Source organism: Chaetodon trifascialis, chromosome 6 (genome assembly GCF_039877785.1).
Source record: "Chaetodon trifascialis isolate fChaTrf1 chromosome 6, fChaTrf1.hap1, whole genome shotgun sequence".
Classification (NCBI taxonomy): domain Eukaryota; kingdom Metazoa; phylum Chordata; class Actinopteri; order Chaetodontiformes; family Chaetodontidae; genus Chaetodon; species Chaetodon trifascialis.
Window position 1 is genome coordinate 8,566,321 of NC_092061.1, and position 18,986 is coordinate 8,585,306.

At 42.3% G+C, this 18,986-nt stretch overlaps 1 protein-coding gene across 2 annotated transcripts in view; it reads right to left on the reverse strand.

Moving 5' to 3' along the window:
* wscd2 (WSC domain containing 2) overlaps positions 1-14,024 on the reverse strand; it is a 36,729-nt gene extending 22,705 nt beyond the window's left edge. Inside the window, exons 1-2 of one of the 2 annotated variants that reach the window (XM_070964927.1) lie at positions 13,429-13,957; positions 10,889-10,977 (exon numbers count right to left, since the gene is read on the reverse strand). The gene's annotated coding sequence lies outside the window, so the exon portion shown is untranslated. Of the gene's footprint in view, positions 1-10,888; positions 10,978-13,428 lie in introns of both variants that reach the window. The other variant, XM_070964926.1, reaches the window with a different exon arrangement.
* Between the last annotated feature and the right edge of the window lie 4,962 nt (positions 14,025-18,986).

Sequence of the window (18,986 nt, forward strand, 5' to 3'; positions counted from 1 at the left end):
AATTTTGAAACAGGCACTTACTGCAGAGATACACTGTCTACTGCTGTCGTGTTATGATTGCTGCGTTTAACCCTGCTGGTTACGCCCTCCCAAAGCCTTTGGGTAATTAGAAATACCAGTGTATTTGGCATTGGAGAGATTGAACTGACCAATCACTGGAAGAGTTTTTAAGCACACCCTATGAAGCTTAAAATTAAGCCCTGGATGGCAGGGAAAAAGCTCATTGTAATCCTGATGATACTCAATGGTCCATTAAGCTCAGTGGTGACCTTTTACTCTGAAAGAGAAGAGGTAAATTAAAGGGTCTAAAAATAATGTAATCCTTTTCTTTGACTGGTGCACAGTAGCATTAAGCTGCAGCACTGTAATCGAGTGACTGATGATCGTGACCATTTCCACCAGCGTACGGTGATAAGCAACTGACACAGTCGAAAAGAAAATGAGAGTGAAGCAATAATAGCTCCATTGTGATTGTGGACACAAAGAAGCAGGGTTCAATTAGGCATGAGCAAAAACACAAAAACTGAACAAATCATTTGCACAAAATCTGAATTAGCACTGATTCTTCTGCTTGTGCACTTGCTTGTCATGCAGTGTGGAGTCTGTTTGTAAATCTGAAGATATGAGGGAGCGCGAGAAATGAAAGGAGAGAGAACTTCTACTATTTTGGGGAGAGAAGTGCAGAAAAAAGCTTTGATGCCAACAGGAAAGAGAGTCCTCTCACTAATGATGTGTCACAAAGCTCCAAACAGAGAGAAATATCCCAGATTCCTGTTGTGGGAGTTTCAGACCGACCCTCAGTCGCAGCCGCTCCCAGATCCCAGTTGGCCACATAGATGGACATTTGAGAAACAATCACTTGAGTCGGCCCCCTCTAATGGCTTCATAAAAGAAGTAATTATTCTGCAAGGGGGGAGGCGCTGTCAATGGGAGATCAAATGATGTCTTCCACTATCCAACCTTAACAAAGCTCTTCTTTCACGGCCTTACAGAATATCTGCAGCTCAGTTTTTTTCAAGGAGGAAAGGAGCTTTTTCTCCCTTTTCTTCTCCCACCTCCACTAAGCACAGAAGATCTCTCCGCTTTAATTAAAAGTGAATTCTCCCAGCTCAGTTCTGCTGTGAATCTCAGTCCTCTCTGCTTGAATAGACTTAAGAGGGGATTGCGGTGCGTTTCAGCAAATGTTTAGTTGGTGAGGAGGAGGAGGGGGAGGAGTGATGGGGGAAATAGGAAATGCCTCTGTATGGATATTGAGGCAATTTCCAACAACACATCATTAAGTTAAACTGTGAAAGCCCGACGCAGGCAAACACATCTTACCCACATGTATCTAAGAAATGCAGTTATCTATTAACTGAGAACAAGGCGCCTTCTTTTTCCATGTTGGACAAGTGCTCTCAACAGCAAAGAGTGGGTGTTTGGCTCAGTTTTATTTGAAACCACGCACTATCAAACCGTATTTTTAATATTAATGTGACTCAGTATTTTCTATTTGTGAGCTTATGCAATATTTCCGTGAAGAAAGAGGCCAGAAAAACATAACTTCAATCTGTGATGTCGATGTGAGACCAGATCATGTCCAAATCTGAAAAACCACACACACATGCTGAGGGTTCACATCCTCAGTCACACGTGTTTGCCAGCAATTAGTTGCGGCACATTTTTCTTGAAACCACGCGTCAATGTTTTTACATTTCTGTTTGTGTACAGATGGAACGAATGAATATGTTAATTAGTAAAAGTGTCTGAACTTTGGAGAGAGCCAGGCTCGCTGTTTCTCCCACCTCTCCAGTCTTTATGCTAAGCTATGCTAACCACATCCAGCTCTATCTTCTCATCTCACTCACTGAAAGAAAGCAAAAAACCCAAAATGCCGAATTATCCTTGCAAAGCAGCATCACTTCACTTTAGGTCAGCCGAAACAATGATCACCTTTATAAAACTGATATGGTGAATTTATTAGCAAAAGTTGCGTATTTACACATCCAGCAGTGATGGAGCAACATTCATTTGGAGTCATGCTTCTGGCCAGCTGGCAATCCAATATTGTGATTATACAAAAAATACTTAAAAATACTTGATCCCTCTAAATCTTTCACATTGGTCCTTTTAAATCCTGATGAAAAATGTTTTACTCCCCGTTTTTGGCCAACACCAAAAATGAATACACTTGTATCCTATAATTTTCACGTGCTGTTTGGGGAACTTATTCACAGAGGAAGATGTTGACACAACCGTCCGCCTGTATCACACAGCTTCTTCTGCTCTGCCGGACAGAGTACGAACAGAGCTCGGCGGTGCAGTGAGAGGGGAGACAGACCCTCCACTGTAGGATGCACATTCAAGCTCCTGTGTCAACGAGCAGCCACTCTGCTGAAGTGTCTTTAAGCAAGAAGCTGGATCCTCCAGCACTGTTGTTCTGCAGCTAACCCTTCACCTCCTGAGAGAGACGTGAAAAGAGCATTTTACATCTATTTTTAAAGCACTGTAATGAATTATGGTTCAGTCTGAACTTACTTTGCCAAAGGCGCTGACCACTGCATTACAGTAAATGTGTGTTTCAGAACTTCTGAAGACAGCTGGGGTGAAATAATATGGTGTCATGTTCAGGCTGGTTGCATCTGAAGTGATGAGTATTGACAAAAGCTCACTTCCCCTTCGGTAAAGTCCTTGTTTTCGTTTTAGAAAACCATAGTGTGGTCTCACAGACTAATCCCACACTGCTGAATCCATTTTCAGCTGGAAAATCATTGCACATGCCCTTTGCCTTGTTGATCCATTGTGCTTTCAGGTCAGCATCAACAGATTTAACACTCAAGATTTGGACGAATGTATATACTTGAGAGCTGGATAAGTCTGCGCCGTTCAAAGCTGGGAAAAGAGAGGATTAGAGAGGCTACTAATGATGTCTGGAGTGAAGAGGTGATCTTGCCCGAAGCGCCGCATGCTGGGATTATTTCAGACAACACAAGATCCTGAAACTGCAGGCTGCTGTCTCAGCATGAAGCACGGTTAACAATAGGTATTCAGTAAACAGTCAAGTATTTTCCATTTTCCAGAAAAACAGAAGCATAATCAAACTGATCCACTTAACATGTTTGACGTGCGTGTGGCAAAATCTGCTTTTCATGCTCATGAATGAATGGTCATGTGGTTAGAGACACCCACCACATCACTACAACTTCCCTTATTCAATTCTAGCCAAGGTAGTAAGTAAGTATCGAAGGACTGACATGAAAACTGAACTTAAAAGTACTCATAATGAATTGTATTATATATAAATATCATATAACTGCATTATTATTCTTGATGCATTAAAGAGTCATCAGTATTTAAATGTTGTCAATGGTTAATGTTGCACTACTCATAAGTACTTTAAATTATGTTGTGTACACTTTAATCCATAAAAAAGTACAATTTTTAAGTAAATGTACTTAGTTTCTTTGCACCACTGACCGCAGATTACATTGTACCCAACTGGAAACATACGACAAAAGAACATTGTTTGTTAGAAATTGGAAACATTCTGCTAATTTTGGATTGAAACCCGATTTGAATACAGAATAATCCGCCAGGAGCCATGTTTACAGTTTCAGAAACATTTGGTTCTTTTTGGTTTGCGGACGCTTGGGTATGATTGTGAAACTAAATAGTTTTATGAAAACATTTTGAGCCTATTTCCTCACTAGACTGCAATGATAGTTGACAGTTATATGAGGAAAGATAAACCACAAAAGCAGTTTTCATGTTTTTCCACAAACTGTGGCCTCAAATGAACGGAGTATGAAAACATGTGTTTTGAGTCTGGAAAAAAATCGTATTTTTTTATCTTATTTTTTCTTACTGTAAGTCATCTATATTGCTTTCACCTCCTTTACATATAACCGACAGCACAATCTCAAGTATTTAACACCCACGTTTGAGGAGTTGTTTGGGAAATTAACATTGGCTGAAATGAAGGAACAAGTTGTAGGACAGAACGTACAGCAGACAGCATCTGTACTGCAGTGGGCATCATCACAGACTGTTACTTTATTTTCCATTAATAGAGAGAGACTAAAAACTTAGCATGAGAGTGGGCAGCTCGTCCGTCGCTCTGAGTGTTGTTGTACACAAGCTATTTAGCTGTTTTTGATGAGCTGTTCAACGTGCACAATCATGCGGCGCAGCGAGCTGGATGCAGCCGACGCATTCATCTGAGGAACATGAAGTGTGTATGTGGTAGGGTGCTCTGTAAGCATGCCTTGCAAAATGTGTACTGAACCATGGGCCTCATCAGCATCACGCAAATCTGCCTGTAAAGGTCGAGCAGCACCAGAGGCCTGCTGTCAACATATCCCGTCCAATTAAATATGAACATCATTAGAGGCCGTGTTGCTCATGCATCCTATTTTTAGTCAACTGTTGTTGTTGTTGTTGCTGTCATTATGTCCTCATTGTTAGTCCCATCAATTCTACACCAGATGACAATTCCGTGACTAAGTAAGTTAAAGTCTGTACAGCTCTATTTGCAACGTAAGATAACAATTATACATATTTAACAACTGAGGTTATATATCTGTATATATGTACTGTATGTCTATATGAGTTTACAATATGTGTATACACTAGGGATGTGTATCTCCACCACTGAGGCCGATTCGATACGCATCTCGATACGCAGCCACCGATACGATACATTAACGATACACTGAAGCCTCTGTCGATGCGATGCGATTCGCTCCTGTTCACGATACGATGCGATTCAAAAATGATCTGATAACGATATGACTTGCTTACAAAGACATTCGGTTCGATATGATGTGATCAAGTTCGATACAGTTAGTTGGGGTGCAAGAGTGTGCCCATATCAGATTTCTTAGAGGACAACTCTGCTTTACTCTCTGTATCAATTTGAGAGATGCATGTGATATTTGGGCAGGGAATAGTACTAGATCATGAAATAATCGATTTAACCATGGAATTTACCGATGCAGACGGGCTAGAAGAGATGCACCATAAATTCACCCGTAAATTATATCCGATGTACCTTGAATCTACCGGTGCAGTCACATCGCAAACGTTTGTATCCGATCACCGATGTGAATCGGTGAATCTCGTCATCCCTAGTATACACAGACACCTGTACATTTGTTATATGCATGCATGTGTATGTTTGTATCCATTAAATGCCTCTTTCACACATAGGTCAATTACTGGGGTAGCATTTTATGCACTGCGAGCGAATTTCATTATTCATAGATGAAGTTACATTCAGGAACATTTCTGTCTTCTGCCTTTTCACACGTCAGAACAAAAGGGGCAATGGACAGTCCAGCAGATGGTGGTAATAAAACACTTATGGATGCCAACGACCATAAAACTCAACAGAAGAAGAGGGCACACGTTAACTCCCTCATTTCTGAATCTGCCCATTTTCCTTTTTTTTTTCTTGAAAAAAGGAGCTAGTATGCAAACATAAGAACCTTTATTCATTATCAAATCACCCTTAAAATCGTTGGCAAGGCAACAGTGGACGAGTGGCTGATTCAAAAACATCATCAGCGGAGTCGTATGACTCACTCTACCAGACATAACCTTTGTCCCTGCAGTGTTACTGCTTTCATTCACAATACAGCCATACTGGCATTTCCCCTGAACTGTTCTGACGTCTTGAGGTGGGAAACTGGCACCACAGATCACCCTGAATATCAGTCTCTGCTCCCATTCCCACACGACCCCATGCAGGAACTGTTCCTGAACATTTCAGGGATGGACTGCATACGTGAAAATGGAATTTGGGGTATGCCATTTTTTTTCCTTATTTTTTTAATCTATTTTAGTTGATACCTTTGTTTATACCTCACCATATTTCCTTCTTTAAACTATCTTTTTGTTTGATTTTTCAGCAGCAGGATGTCCTTGGATAAAGGATAAATTTTAGTGTCAGTAGACACTGAAAAAGCTACTGTTGATAATGTACTCACTGCAAAGATTCCTTCTGTAATAGCATAGTTTTCCTGAACCTGACATTTTTGTCATCAGTTACCACATGAAGCTAAAATCAAAAGGTAATTTCTGCAATGATGGAAAGGATAGATGTATATGTGCACACAGGGGAGCAGTGCAGTGTGCAATCAACTGTGCCTGTGTGTGTGTGTGTGTGTGTGTGTGTGTGTGTGTGTGTGCGTGCATGCGTGTGTGTGTGTGTGTGTGTGCGCGTGTGCAGAGGTAGAAATGGGCAAACTATCTGGGGATTCAGGTTTTCTGACAGCTGCCTGTTTCAGGCTCGCAGGAAGGACTAAGCCTCGCTGTTGCAGCATCTTCTAAGATGAATAAAATATGACGAGCATGCAGTCGTGCCTCACTGTTGCTCTGATGCAACATGGACAACATCTCTATAGCGATGGGAGAAAACACTCGACTGAGTAAGATAGAAAAGCAGAGACCTCTGAAATAACAGAGCAAGATAACAGTGAGGTGCTTGATAATTTTTGCACTTTGAGTCCAATATGGATGTGGTTGCATTTACTGAAAAGGTCAGTTCACAGATGCCTCAAAAGCAGATTTTCTCACTTCCCTCTAGTGGCATCTTGCCATGCACATACCTTTGGTTTTATGTGCTCAGGTTTGAATTTCTGCCCCTGAAACTTCAAGGGACTCTTTCTTTGGTAGAAATTACTGTAGGTCCTAAGAAAACCTCTCAGTGAGCTCTGAGAGGTGTGAGAGTATTCATGGAAAGACGTGTTGCAGCTGATTTCTTCAATACTGTGAGCGCCACAGAACAAAATCCCCAACACCTCAATTACATCGGAGTGGAAAGAGAAATCTCAGAACTTACAGATAAAAGGGAAATTACTTGCTTGGATAGATCACAGTAATGGGAAATGAAAAAATCTGTCTTTTTGTGAATTGGATGAACTGATCATTTTCGGTTTCAGTCAGCACAGAATTCACAAACGCATGATTTTTAGAGGAAATAGAAAGCTTAGCTCATGTGATGACGATCCTTAATGAGGTTATTTAGCAATTAGCAAGAACCTTCCAGCTATGACACTTCTTCCATCAACCAATCAGTTGTAACCCCTGAGCATCACAAGCTAATGAGTGGAAAAGCCAGAACTGACACCTATAATAAATAAACGGATGAAATGTATGGATGTAAATTTGACAGAAAGAACAGAAGAACAACAGCCTCTCTGTGTTTTCTTTGTGGTGAAATCTCCCAACTAGGGAGGAGGTACAGTGAAGGGGTGCTTGAGCCCATCTGCAAAGTCAGACAAAAAAACAAAAGGGTTGGGAACCACAAGACTCGAGAGCCTAACACAGCAAATAATGCAGCCTGTGTTTTGGCCTCGACGGTTCAGCCAGACCGTGTTTAAGCCGCCGTGGTTGACTGAGGAGAGGGCTGCACCCGGAGTCAGTGAAGCGCTGAGCGGGAGCTGAGTCATCTCACCCTGAAGCAACCTGGGAAAGACATCTGCACAGTCACCGAGAGCGCGGCGGTGATGATGGTTGACAGTGCGTGGCAATGGGCTCGTGGCTGACCAGGCGTGCTTCATTTACGGCATGTGATAGCTCCTAACATCACAGCCAAACCTGGGCAGCTCTGCTGACAGATGGAGAATATTAGCGCTGCGGAGGAGCTCATGTGTGTGCTCTACTTACTGCCAGATTCAAAGAAGTAGCTGATAAGTGGATAGACTGAGGCACTCATCCAGCTTGCTGCTGGAAATTAATGGAACAACATGTAATGCTGAGTGTAAAAATAATAAGCCCTTACTTTAAGCGTGTATAAATAGAGGGTTGGTTACCGTTGCACATCTTTCAGATGAAATCCCAGTAGATACAATTACTGAGCGAAAGACCATCATGAGAATTTGCTACTATTTACCCTTTAACGACATATTCCCAACAGGAAATAAGCAGAAGTAGTTTATCCATTTAAAAGCTCGAGTGTCGTGTTATTCCATGTTAATCACAGCGGTAGAGTTGTGGCTGGTGGAGGAACACAGGGATGCATATCTTGATTTGTCCAAGTAGTTCATTTCACAGCAACCTGACAAATTTCTCAAGTCGGTGTGAGAGCACAATTAGGGCCCAGCATGCTGAAAGGAGATCTGACGCCGCTGCTGACACTGACTGCACAGGCTGACAGACCCAGAGGGGACTCCAATCCTTCTGATTCTTTATCACACCGGGGCTCCTGCTGCTGTACTGCAGTATTGTTAGGGCAGGGCTTATCAAAATCTCCTGACATCCTCTTTTAAGAAAAAGCCTGTCTAATTCTTCACAGTGCAGTCTGGGTGTGGATAGATGTGTTTTCACAGATCCACTAACACTGCTTGAAGTGATGTTCTCTAAGCTGAGAAAACACCACAAGGCTGCTCTCTAATATGCATATAATGTCTACTTCATCAGCCTAATAGAGCTTATAAAAGACTGCTTCGTGCCTTTGCTGTCACTGAAGTGTGCTTCCTGGTCAACGTCCTTAAAATCCGTGCAAACTTGTTATGTTTATTCCCACATTATACAGTCTTTTTCGAGCCATAAGGATGTAAATACGTTTAATGTGGGAACTCGTTTAGGAGTATAAATGGTGCTTTAGTTCCAGGTCGACCCAAAGATAAATGCCTCTCAGAGAGGCAGCACTCAGACCATTTTGTCCTCCGGCTCCCTAAAAGTGGGAGTTGGTACACTAAATTTCTCTATTTAAAGGCTCCGCTGTTGCCAGGTTGGATCTCTGTTGGTGCAGCAGGTTCAGAAAACAGAGCCCAGCACTTTAACTCCAACAAAAGCCGTTTTGTGAAGAAGGGATCAAGTTGAAGAGAGGACAAGGGGGGCTGCTACTCGAGGTGAGCTATTACAGTGGTGATGTGCTAATCTTGGCCACTGGCACAGTCTCAAGGTCGGCCTTGGGCCACAGAGAATGTGGCTTTTATATTCACTGTTTTCTCCTTATCTTCTGCTCCTCATCTTTTTTTTTTTCATTTTCCCAATCGCCCTCACACTCTCTTCCCCTCTTTTCATTCCCCCCCCCCACACACACACACACCATGTCAAGCCTCTGCCTCCCCTGAGCAGTTAGTGTTGGAAGTTCACACAGTTGTGAGTCAGTCTGACGGCGCTGAGGGCAAACAGAGACTTTGGGTCAGACTGAGGGGAGCCAGAGCTGATGCCACATCCAAGACCCTGACTGACCTCCTGAAGAACGGCAAATGTTGTGATAATCCGCGTTTGGGGACAAAGTCTTGGAAGAAAGGGAGGGTTTTTCTGCATAGAGTTACTACACTTTCAATTATATGACTTCAAAAATAAACCTGCTGCTGTTTGATTACAGTAATTATGTATTGCATATGCAGTATGGATTCATTTAAGATAGTGTTTCTCAAGCCTGGGGAACATATGGAACGTATCTCTGAATCTGATTAATCAAAGTCTCATGCAGGCAAAGCTATGAAGATTCAGGCTGGTGAGATTTATCCAGAAATCAAAGCACACCGAGATGAAAAAACAAGATTTTTGACAGGGGAACAAATTAGAAATGTTGTTCTTTGAGGAAGCCCATCAGTCAAATGTGAGATATGACGGATATTATCTTGCTCTCAGGTTTGCTTTCAGCATAGAGCCTTGTGTCTTTTGTGTATGAAAACTGGAAATATAACTATCATTTTTCAAATGCATGATAATTCAAGAGTAATATGCATCAAAGAAAATGCAGTTCATGTTCTAAATAATGTTATTTCAGTGAAATTCAACTTAGCTGTTCTGAAAAAGAAGTTTGAGAAAACACTGACTTAAGATATCAGATGGCAAAGACCACTCACCAAATGAAGACAGAAAAATGATAAATTAATGATGTCATCTAATGACTCTGCTAACTAGTTTTAGTCTCCATGCCTCCAAGGAAAGCACACTTCAGATGGGGTTGCATTTGCATCCCGACATGTTAGGAGATGGACAAGATGCAAGCACACATACACACACACACACACACACACACACACACACACACACACACACACACACACACACACACACACACACACACACACACACACACACTCATATTAGCTTTGGTTGGATTATACAACATGCACATCCTCAGCAGGGTGTCTGTCTGAAAGAAAAGCCTGAACAGCAGGTCTGAGTATCCTGCATATCTTTTCTAAAGTCATTGCTATCTTCATGCTAGCAGTCTGAGAAGTCCTCTTTAAACAAAGCGCATTCAATGATTCACGCTCCCTGTGACCATGATAAAACATTGCGGCTAGTCTTTGGTTTGTACGGCGGATGGATTTTAATGGAGCATCGCCTGCGAGCTAGCTCAGGCAATCAACCCGAGCTGTGCTGCATATATGCATGTGACACGCCTCGCTCTCCACAATCATCCACCAAACACGTCCTTCCAATTCTGCGACCTATTTAAGCTGCAAAACTTCCCATCCCTCCCTGTGCTCTGTCAGTGCCGCCGCTGCCTCGCATCAGTCTCGCTGCCTGCTCTTCCTGGCCGCCACCACCACCCCAGCATCCACCTGCAGGCTCCAGCTAGGGGGCTTAAGAGGAATAGGGGATGTTCGCTTATCACTCATTAATATCTCAATGTAAATATATCTGCAGGGAGTGATGAGGTCAGAGCCGAGATGCAAACTTTAACTATTCTGCTGCTGTAATAAACATTTCAAACATGAGCTGTCTGACTGAGATACAATACGTCTTGTAGGATGTGGTTATTGGTTTTCTTTGTCAGTTGGATTTTGATCCACTCAAGTCATGTAACGCATCTACAGTTAATATCTATCAACAGAACCCACACACTTGAGTTAAGATTTAGGTTTTGGGTTTGATGTCTACCACCCTGTACTTCCTTACCACCTGTCTTCGCAGTGATTATCTGGATAGGACTTACGGAAGAGGTCCGGTGATGTGAATAATCCTCCTATAAGCTGAAAAGCTGGCTGAGACGTCCACGCAGCGAGGCTGACCCACTCCTTGGATCTGTGTAACCGGAACACAGTTTTAAAGATTATCCTCTCTCTAAAATCATCTTTTCTTTTGAGGAAAAGAAAAATAACTTATTCCGAAATATAATATATATAGCAAATTAAGGCTTTTGTGTTTTGAATCAGCACCAATATGAACTGAATCTGAAGCCACTGAGCGTGAAACTGCTATTCTGCTTTTTAACGTCAGACGCTATAAACAGTCTGAAACTTTCAGCGTGTCTTTGGCGAAGACAGTGGAGTATTTAATGCCGAGCTATTTCTGTAAGAGCTCTAATGAGGATCTTGACGTCCTTTCTTGATGGTGATTTATCAGGAGCGAGTACGCCACACGACCTACACACATCTCGCACTGCGCCACTGTTATTTCACTGTAACGGCTAGCACAAGCGTGCAAACTGTTAGTTCCTGTCAGTTCCTCTGGCGATCTTCAGAGCCCTCGGCCAATGGATATGATCCACGGCACGTCCCCGAGAGGTCGCCAAGAGGATGAAGAGATAAGCTCTGGAAGAATTCAAAGCCTTCTCTCTCTGCTGCCAGCCACCCTGTCGCTACACAAAGGACTTCATATCTGAGCCACTTTCAAGTTCTCCTCCGCAGGCGGAGCTGAGCTCACGTGTGAAAAACTCCTCTGAAATTCAACAACAAATTCATCAAAAAAAATTATAATTAGGTGCAATCCTAAAGGCTGAGGCTGCACTTAAATTCCAGAGGTGGAAAATGCTGCGACCTTGACTATCTGATCATTCAGTAAATCAACAGCAGCAGCAGGATCAGCACTTTCATTCTGGAGCGAACAAATATGAACATCAGTTGTTGCCATATTTCTCTGACGTGAGTTCACTTCTGCCTCAGGAAACAGCACGGCCGCTGTTAGCAACAGTGAAATCTATGTGATTTTATTTTTTAAATGAGTATCCAGAGACTTCTGCCACGTGCAGCTGAAACTGCATTACTACATAACGTGATGGAGATGCCCACTGCCAGAGGGCTGAATCAGAATAAGGAGCACGGGGTGCTTTAATTCTTTATTTTACAGTGACGTTCACCGTATTGATCAGTTCTGCCTGGTCTGGATTCTTCAGCTATGAGTCTCCCATCGCCATAACAAGTGGTCTGTCATGTTTTTTATTTACCGTCATGCCAAGCACTGAAATAGCAGCAGCGTAAGCAATTAGTGCCCTTTGGATTGATTTTAACAGCAGTGTGATCAATCTTAACAACCATTATGTTGTTCTTCTGATTCGACTTCACACTGAGCAGTCGGTTCAGCGCAGTGATCTCGTACACGGAGGTCATCAGAAACAATGAGGGGGAGAAGAAGCTGATGATTTGCTTAATTTCATTAAATTCATTAGGAGTTACCCTGTAATTGATAAGCTTGCACAGCTGAGGATAAATATGATAAGGATTCCATTATCAATTAATCTGCATATGTCACTGATTTACTGTTTTTCTAGAAAATATCAGAAAATAATAAAATACGCCCATGAGACCATGCTGACATCTTCAAATGTCTTGTTTTATCCAACCATCAGATATTCAATACAGAGACAATTAACTGATTATAAAAACTACTGACAAACACTGTCAGGCAGTCGGTGAACTCTTGGTCTAAAACCTTAATAAATAAAAAAATAAATGAGGTTCTGTTCATAATAGAATTGACACTAAAATCCAGAAATATCTCTCAATTGTGTCTTAAACTAAAGACACAAATGAGGGGAGGAAATGCAGGTTAGGTGCTGCCTGTTTTCTCAGTCTGATTTGCAGCTCTGGTTAAAAATTAGCAGCAGGGCTCTAATGAAAGACCAGCGACTTCACACTTTGGGGAAAATGAGTCCACCAACCGTGCACCTGGTTACAGACTAATGCATCTTTACTGCCCACTGAACATGATAATGTACCGAGCCGGGAGCAGGGACACTTTAACATCTGTCACACAAACACCGCAGGTGCAAATATGACGGAAAAATATCAGCCTCTCAATTGGTTTAACCCACCAGGAGTCAGATAAATGATAGATTAGGATTTCACTGTGCAGTGTGTAGGAACAAACAGGGTAGATGATGGCACAGCCTCTAGTTCACTCAGGTATTTTTATCACCTGAGGCTCAGTGTGACAAAAACATATGGCCTTAAATAGACAAAGCCTGCTGCAACGCCTGTCCACTGTGTCCTCTAAGTGGCAGCTTCAATCAAAACGGTAAAAATACGAAAATACATGAGAGAAAACTGAGAACTGGGTTTGTAGGTTTTGATCTACTTCAGAGATGTTAACCAGCAGTGTCGTTAGCGGTGCAGCCTGACTGTGAGTTTGTTACACCACAAACAAAACCAACCTGTGCACACATTGCACAGGACTGATTCCGAGCCGCTGCATTAAAGCTTTCCTTCTGGATTTTGTATCAGATCAGATGTAATGTTTGAAGTGACTTCACCTTACCTTCAACACGAGTCAAGAGGACGCTTCAGCAGATGGTTTGATGTTGCAGTTCACAGGACGCAACTCAGCAGAGGATGGCAATCATGATGTTTCATCTCCACGATCATTCAGCCAAATGTGAGCACCAGCATGCCCTCTGATGAGCTGTTTTTGGCTTTTGACCGCAGATAACTAACGTTAGTTTACCAATCGCATTAGCTCGGACAGTCTCTCAGAGCTGTTCAACGATCTACTGTACAGCACCGCAGATAAACCGCCACGCACTTCTGGCTGTCGGTCGGAGAAGGAGGGAGTAATGTCAGTGGCCCTATAGGCTCACCAGTCCACATCAGCCCCGCTCAGACAGCCCCCTCCTGGCTTCCCTCGCTCCAGTGAGCTGTTCAGGTGAAAGCGCGGATGTGTTGCAGGCGGTTGGTCGACCTGTCGTTTCTGTCGCCTGTCCGACGTGAAGGAAAGGCTGTTTGACGCTGCGGAGAGGCAGCGCCGCACCGTGCGCCCTGCGCTCCCACACGGACCAACAGCACTGCCTGCTGTACTTAAAGAGACACAGCAGAGCTCACAGAGGCGCAGTGTCCGCCGCACTCCGCGCGCTGCTCTCTGGGCCACGCAGGGCAGGTTTGGCGCGCAGGCACGCTCCCTGTTGATGGACCAATTGGAGCCTGATTTCACTTGAGGACGTCTGAACGATTAGATTTGTGCACGCGGGTCAGCTTCCACAGATCATCAAACAACAAATCATCTCAAAATGTCTCTAAAGCAGTCACTGTTGATTTGAAAAGGGATGTTGGACCATGTGAAGTCTTATCAGTGGACATGGCTCTCTGTTGGAACCTGCTTCAGTGACAGCAATAAAAATAGCAGCAGTAACAACTGATATTAATAAATTAATAATTACAGAAGTTGGCTAAGGGTGGTTTAGAGTGCACTGGACCTTGGTTAATTCCACTAGACTGTAATATATATATATATATATATATATATATATATATATATATATATATATATATATATATATATATATATATATATATATATATATATATATATATATATATATATATATATATATATATATATATAAAAGTCCTGATAACGAGAAGACGTGTGTGACTAAGGTTAAGGTAAGGGTTAAGTCTCCAGGAAATAATGGAAGTCAATGTAATGTCCTCTGAAGTGACAGAGACACAACTGTATGTCTGCGTGTCTTAACGGTGTCCGACAAACACTCACACCTTCCTGCATCTCTGTGAGCCAAACATTACCCACACACACACACCACTGTCAGGTTTTCATGAACACAGAGTGTTTTTGCCCGCTCTGCACTCAGATTTTAATCCTGATTTCCATTTCTGCTTCACCCCTCTCAAACCCACCTCCAGATGTTCAGCTGCTGTGTGTGTGTCCCTGCCGCATGCAGGATTTCCAGCGTCAGATCATCTATTCTGTTTAACTGCAAATCTCCTTGTGTGTAAGTTGCACACTTCAGTCTGTTTTATCATTCTGTCCCTTACAGTCACGGCTGTTTAATCGATGACTTAGAGCAACTGCGTTACACAGATCTTTAAAAGGACATGTACACAAAGAGACTCTCACATGCAAGCAGAGTGCACTTGAGAACATATATTGATAGTATGCAGGCAATCCACCTGACTGGATGGCAGAACATCTAACAAAAGTTTTAATGAAAATTGTATATGTTTGTCTCATCTATGATGTTATTCAAAACCCACTTAGTCCCTTCTAGCTCCAGCACCTGAAGTCTGAATACGCCACTCAGTTATTACAAGATTAACACTGGTCTGTCCTTAAGGGATGGTGTGCTGACACAACAGAGATGACTCTGCATATTTCAGCAGCATCAATTCACGGGTTGGTTGCTGTCTGTGCTGTCGCCCATAGCACTGTCACCCACAATTACTCTCCTCTACATGGTGACTCAGCGGCGGACTCCAACTTCGAGGGTCACTCTTGAAATCACCAGTGTGCGGCAGTGATATTACTCATGCTGAATCAGGCAGACTGGATGGGACAACGGCCAAACAACAAGATCCTAAAACTCTGATTTTTGAGGAAGGCGAGGGGGTTTTGTGGATTTGTTCAGACAAATTGTACTGCAGATCAATGCAAAACATCTCCCTCATTTTTCTGTGTTTTTCGAGGGTGTACCCACATGCATACATTGTTAGATGTCAGAAGTGGGTGGTAAATCATGTGGTGCCAGAGATAAAACTCCAAGCCAGCCAACGCAGCCTCAAAACCTCGTACATCTGCATCACAAGCCAGCAGTGGCTTCAGTGTGTGCATTGTGCGTTGGCCTGTGTGTGACCGCCACTGGTTTATCTACCCTTCAGATGCAGAAAACAGAAGTAAATAGACGATAATGAGCTCATTGTGTAAATCCGCTCTCTCGAGGGGATATGTAGGCAGCGGTATGAAAGGGGAATGGAGGGAATGTTCCTTCATTTTTAGATTGTGACCGGTTAAATGGTTCCTCTGATGGTCCTATTTCATGTCATGATCTGAGAAATGGGTCTTGTGAGCAGACACAGCACACAATACTCTTTTAGCTGAGTATTTAAACACACAGTACAGGACCACACTATATCTAAAACAAAGCACGAGACCAAAGCCTGTCAAAGACAAAGACAAAGGGAGGTTTCACACAAGATACCATTGTGGTTTTTTGTGACATAAACAGAGCCTCGTGAGAAATCTACAGTATGGGACAAACTATGAGAAAAAGGGTCGCTTGTCACTTGTCACATGTCTTCGCAATGTGACAGGTAAAAAGGAAGATGCTCAAACTCTTACAAGCTGCTAAAAGAATGAATGATATTCCCTTTAGGTTAGCTGTCAACATCACATGCAGAGACCTCATTCTGATGTCAACATGTGCTTCAGTTTCAGGTTTCTTAATGGAAACTCTCACATAACGAAAATCAAAACACCCACCGCTTTCAAAAACACTGTTGTAAGAGATCCATTGTTCCTGCTTTGAAGCGCTAAGACTCTATTAATTGTCACATGAGATCAGGACCAATAAAGTGCGCTTGTGAACGTCACTGTCGCCTCCAGCACATCGGGAACAATCGGCTCCGTAACTCTAGCTCATCATCCAGGAGAGGAAAGACATCAGTTCTGTACGTAAACATCCTTTTGTGGAGGTGTTTGAATTTCACGTGTATGCAACAGAGAGGCAGGAGCATGAGGGAGTGAGGAAGAGGTACACCTAAACACACCTAAACTGTGTTCTCCCATCACAACTACACGTGACACAGCTATCATCTTTTCACTGTCATAAGGCCTATTCGCATGGGACAAGTACAACCTGGGAACCTGCGGTCATTTTGTAATAATACCCTGTCATGTTTTGCCAGACACTGAGGTCATGTGATAATAGTAGTCCAGTGCAAATCAACATCTCTGTCATATTCTTATTTATTTATTTATTTATTGCAAGGTTTTCAAAGGTTTTTTTGCAAGGTTTTCTCTCTTCCTTTTTTCAGCTTCTTTCCAGGTCGAGAGGCTGCGTTGGGAAACATAAATTTAAAAAAATGTTTTGACAGCGTTTTTGTAAATTCAAGAGGCTCATTGTTCTTGTTCCTGATGTTATGCACATCATATTCAATGTCAGCACAAACAAAACACAGACTTATCCTGTGCAAATGTGCCACATGAAACACAGACATGGGGGAGTTAATTTCTAAATCACGCAAGGTCTCCTGGTAATACCAGTCCAGTGCAAATAGGGCTATAACCTACTTTTCTCAAATGATTAATCTGTAAATATTGCAAAAAAATGGCCAAGGAGACAAAGTTTTGTCCAACTAAGAGTTCAAAATGCAATGATTTACAGTGATCTGGAACAAAAAAAAAGCAGCTAACACTCAAATCAGAGAAGCTGGAAGCTGCAGTTGTTTGACATTTTTGCATGAACAAGACTTTAGCCTCCAGCAACGCTCATAGCTCTGCGAGGCTGTATCAACACACAGCGGTGCTTTGCTATGCTAACATGCTCACAGCGATAATGCCACCATGCGGATGCTCAGCAGGTCCAATGCTGACCATGTTTGTCATCTGTGTTTTGTGTTTATGTATGTTAACATTGCTAATTAGCACCGAACAGAAAGTACAGTTGATGCTGATAGAAATGTGTGTAGTTTTGCATGCATTTGGTCATAAAACAGTGTTGGAATGCCACAAATGTCAACCTCATGGTGACATTAGGGTTCATCTTCTGGGGAACATGAATACAAAACTTATGGCAGTCCTTTCAGTAGTTGTTGAGATATTTCTGTATTAAGGTGGCGGATTGACTCACTTAAACAATTAATAGATGATTAAAATAGTTGTGGATTACAGCAATTTTCTGTAAGTCAACTAATGGATTAATCAGCTAATTGTTTCTGTTTATCACTGTAAATACGCCTCCATTCACGAACCTTTTAGATTTGAGTTTCATATTGTAGGTATTTATAGTTTGGTGTTAGACACTGTATTCAACTGCACGCACTCATCTGTCAATTAAAATAAACATCCAGTCACCACTTTGCAGGCCGGTATCAATCCAGTTGCAGCCGATTGACACACACTAAAAACACAATTGATTTAATTTTCCATCTCCCATTTTCAGCGGGGATCCAAATGATTGTGTTACTTTCTCACGTCAGTCAGCTGATAATCACGTGTCATGTTTATCGATCTGCATAGTGATTTATTAGTTGCCTGGCGGCTGTGCACCCGTGGGACCGATCAGTGACTCGATGAAACCTCCTCAGTCTTGCATGTTTTTAAAAAAGACATCACTCCCCTGTGTTTTCTGCATCGTAGGAATCATCTCTGGCTCATGAACAACCTTAGAATTCCTTTCTGGAATAGTCCTCATTGATTTTCCACAGGAATAACAAGATCAATAAGTGTAGTTGCTATGCTCTCTGTTTGACCTTTAAACCAATAAACACTTGCTTCCCACTCCACAGGCAGCCTTTTGGCAACACTTGTAATTACATAAGCAAGTTTTACAGCTTTATCTTGTGAGTAATTCTTTTGGTTGAGCGTTTTGAACATGTTACATAAATTTCTTTGCTTTGCTGGGATTCAAGGACATTTCTGAACATTTTTCTTGTTGAGCACTTGAAGGATCTTAAACTCTTCCTGCTGAAAAAAAACATGCAGAATTTCTCTTCAACAGTTCCCACACGCACATCTCATCCACACAGCCTGAACAACTTTAAATCTTACCGTGTGAAACTAAAATCTATTTTTTCTTTCTTTCACTTCCTTCTGACAACAAGGAAGATGTATGGCAGCAGGTCTTTGTTGCTCTTACCTTGGTGTTGAACCCTCTGGGATTAAGACAGAGCACAGAAGCATAAAATGCTGCGCCTCTTTTCCTTATAACCCTGAAGTGACATTATCATTATTAAGCACCTCTACTCATCAGCCGCATGATAAGTGATAAAAGAGCGACATTGCCGCCGTCCTCTTATGACTGTTGTCTGCTAATCGTAACACTTTCATCATCATCTCCGGTTTGAGCAACTAATGTGAAGAGACGG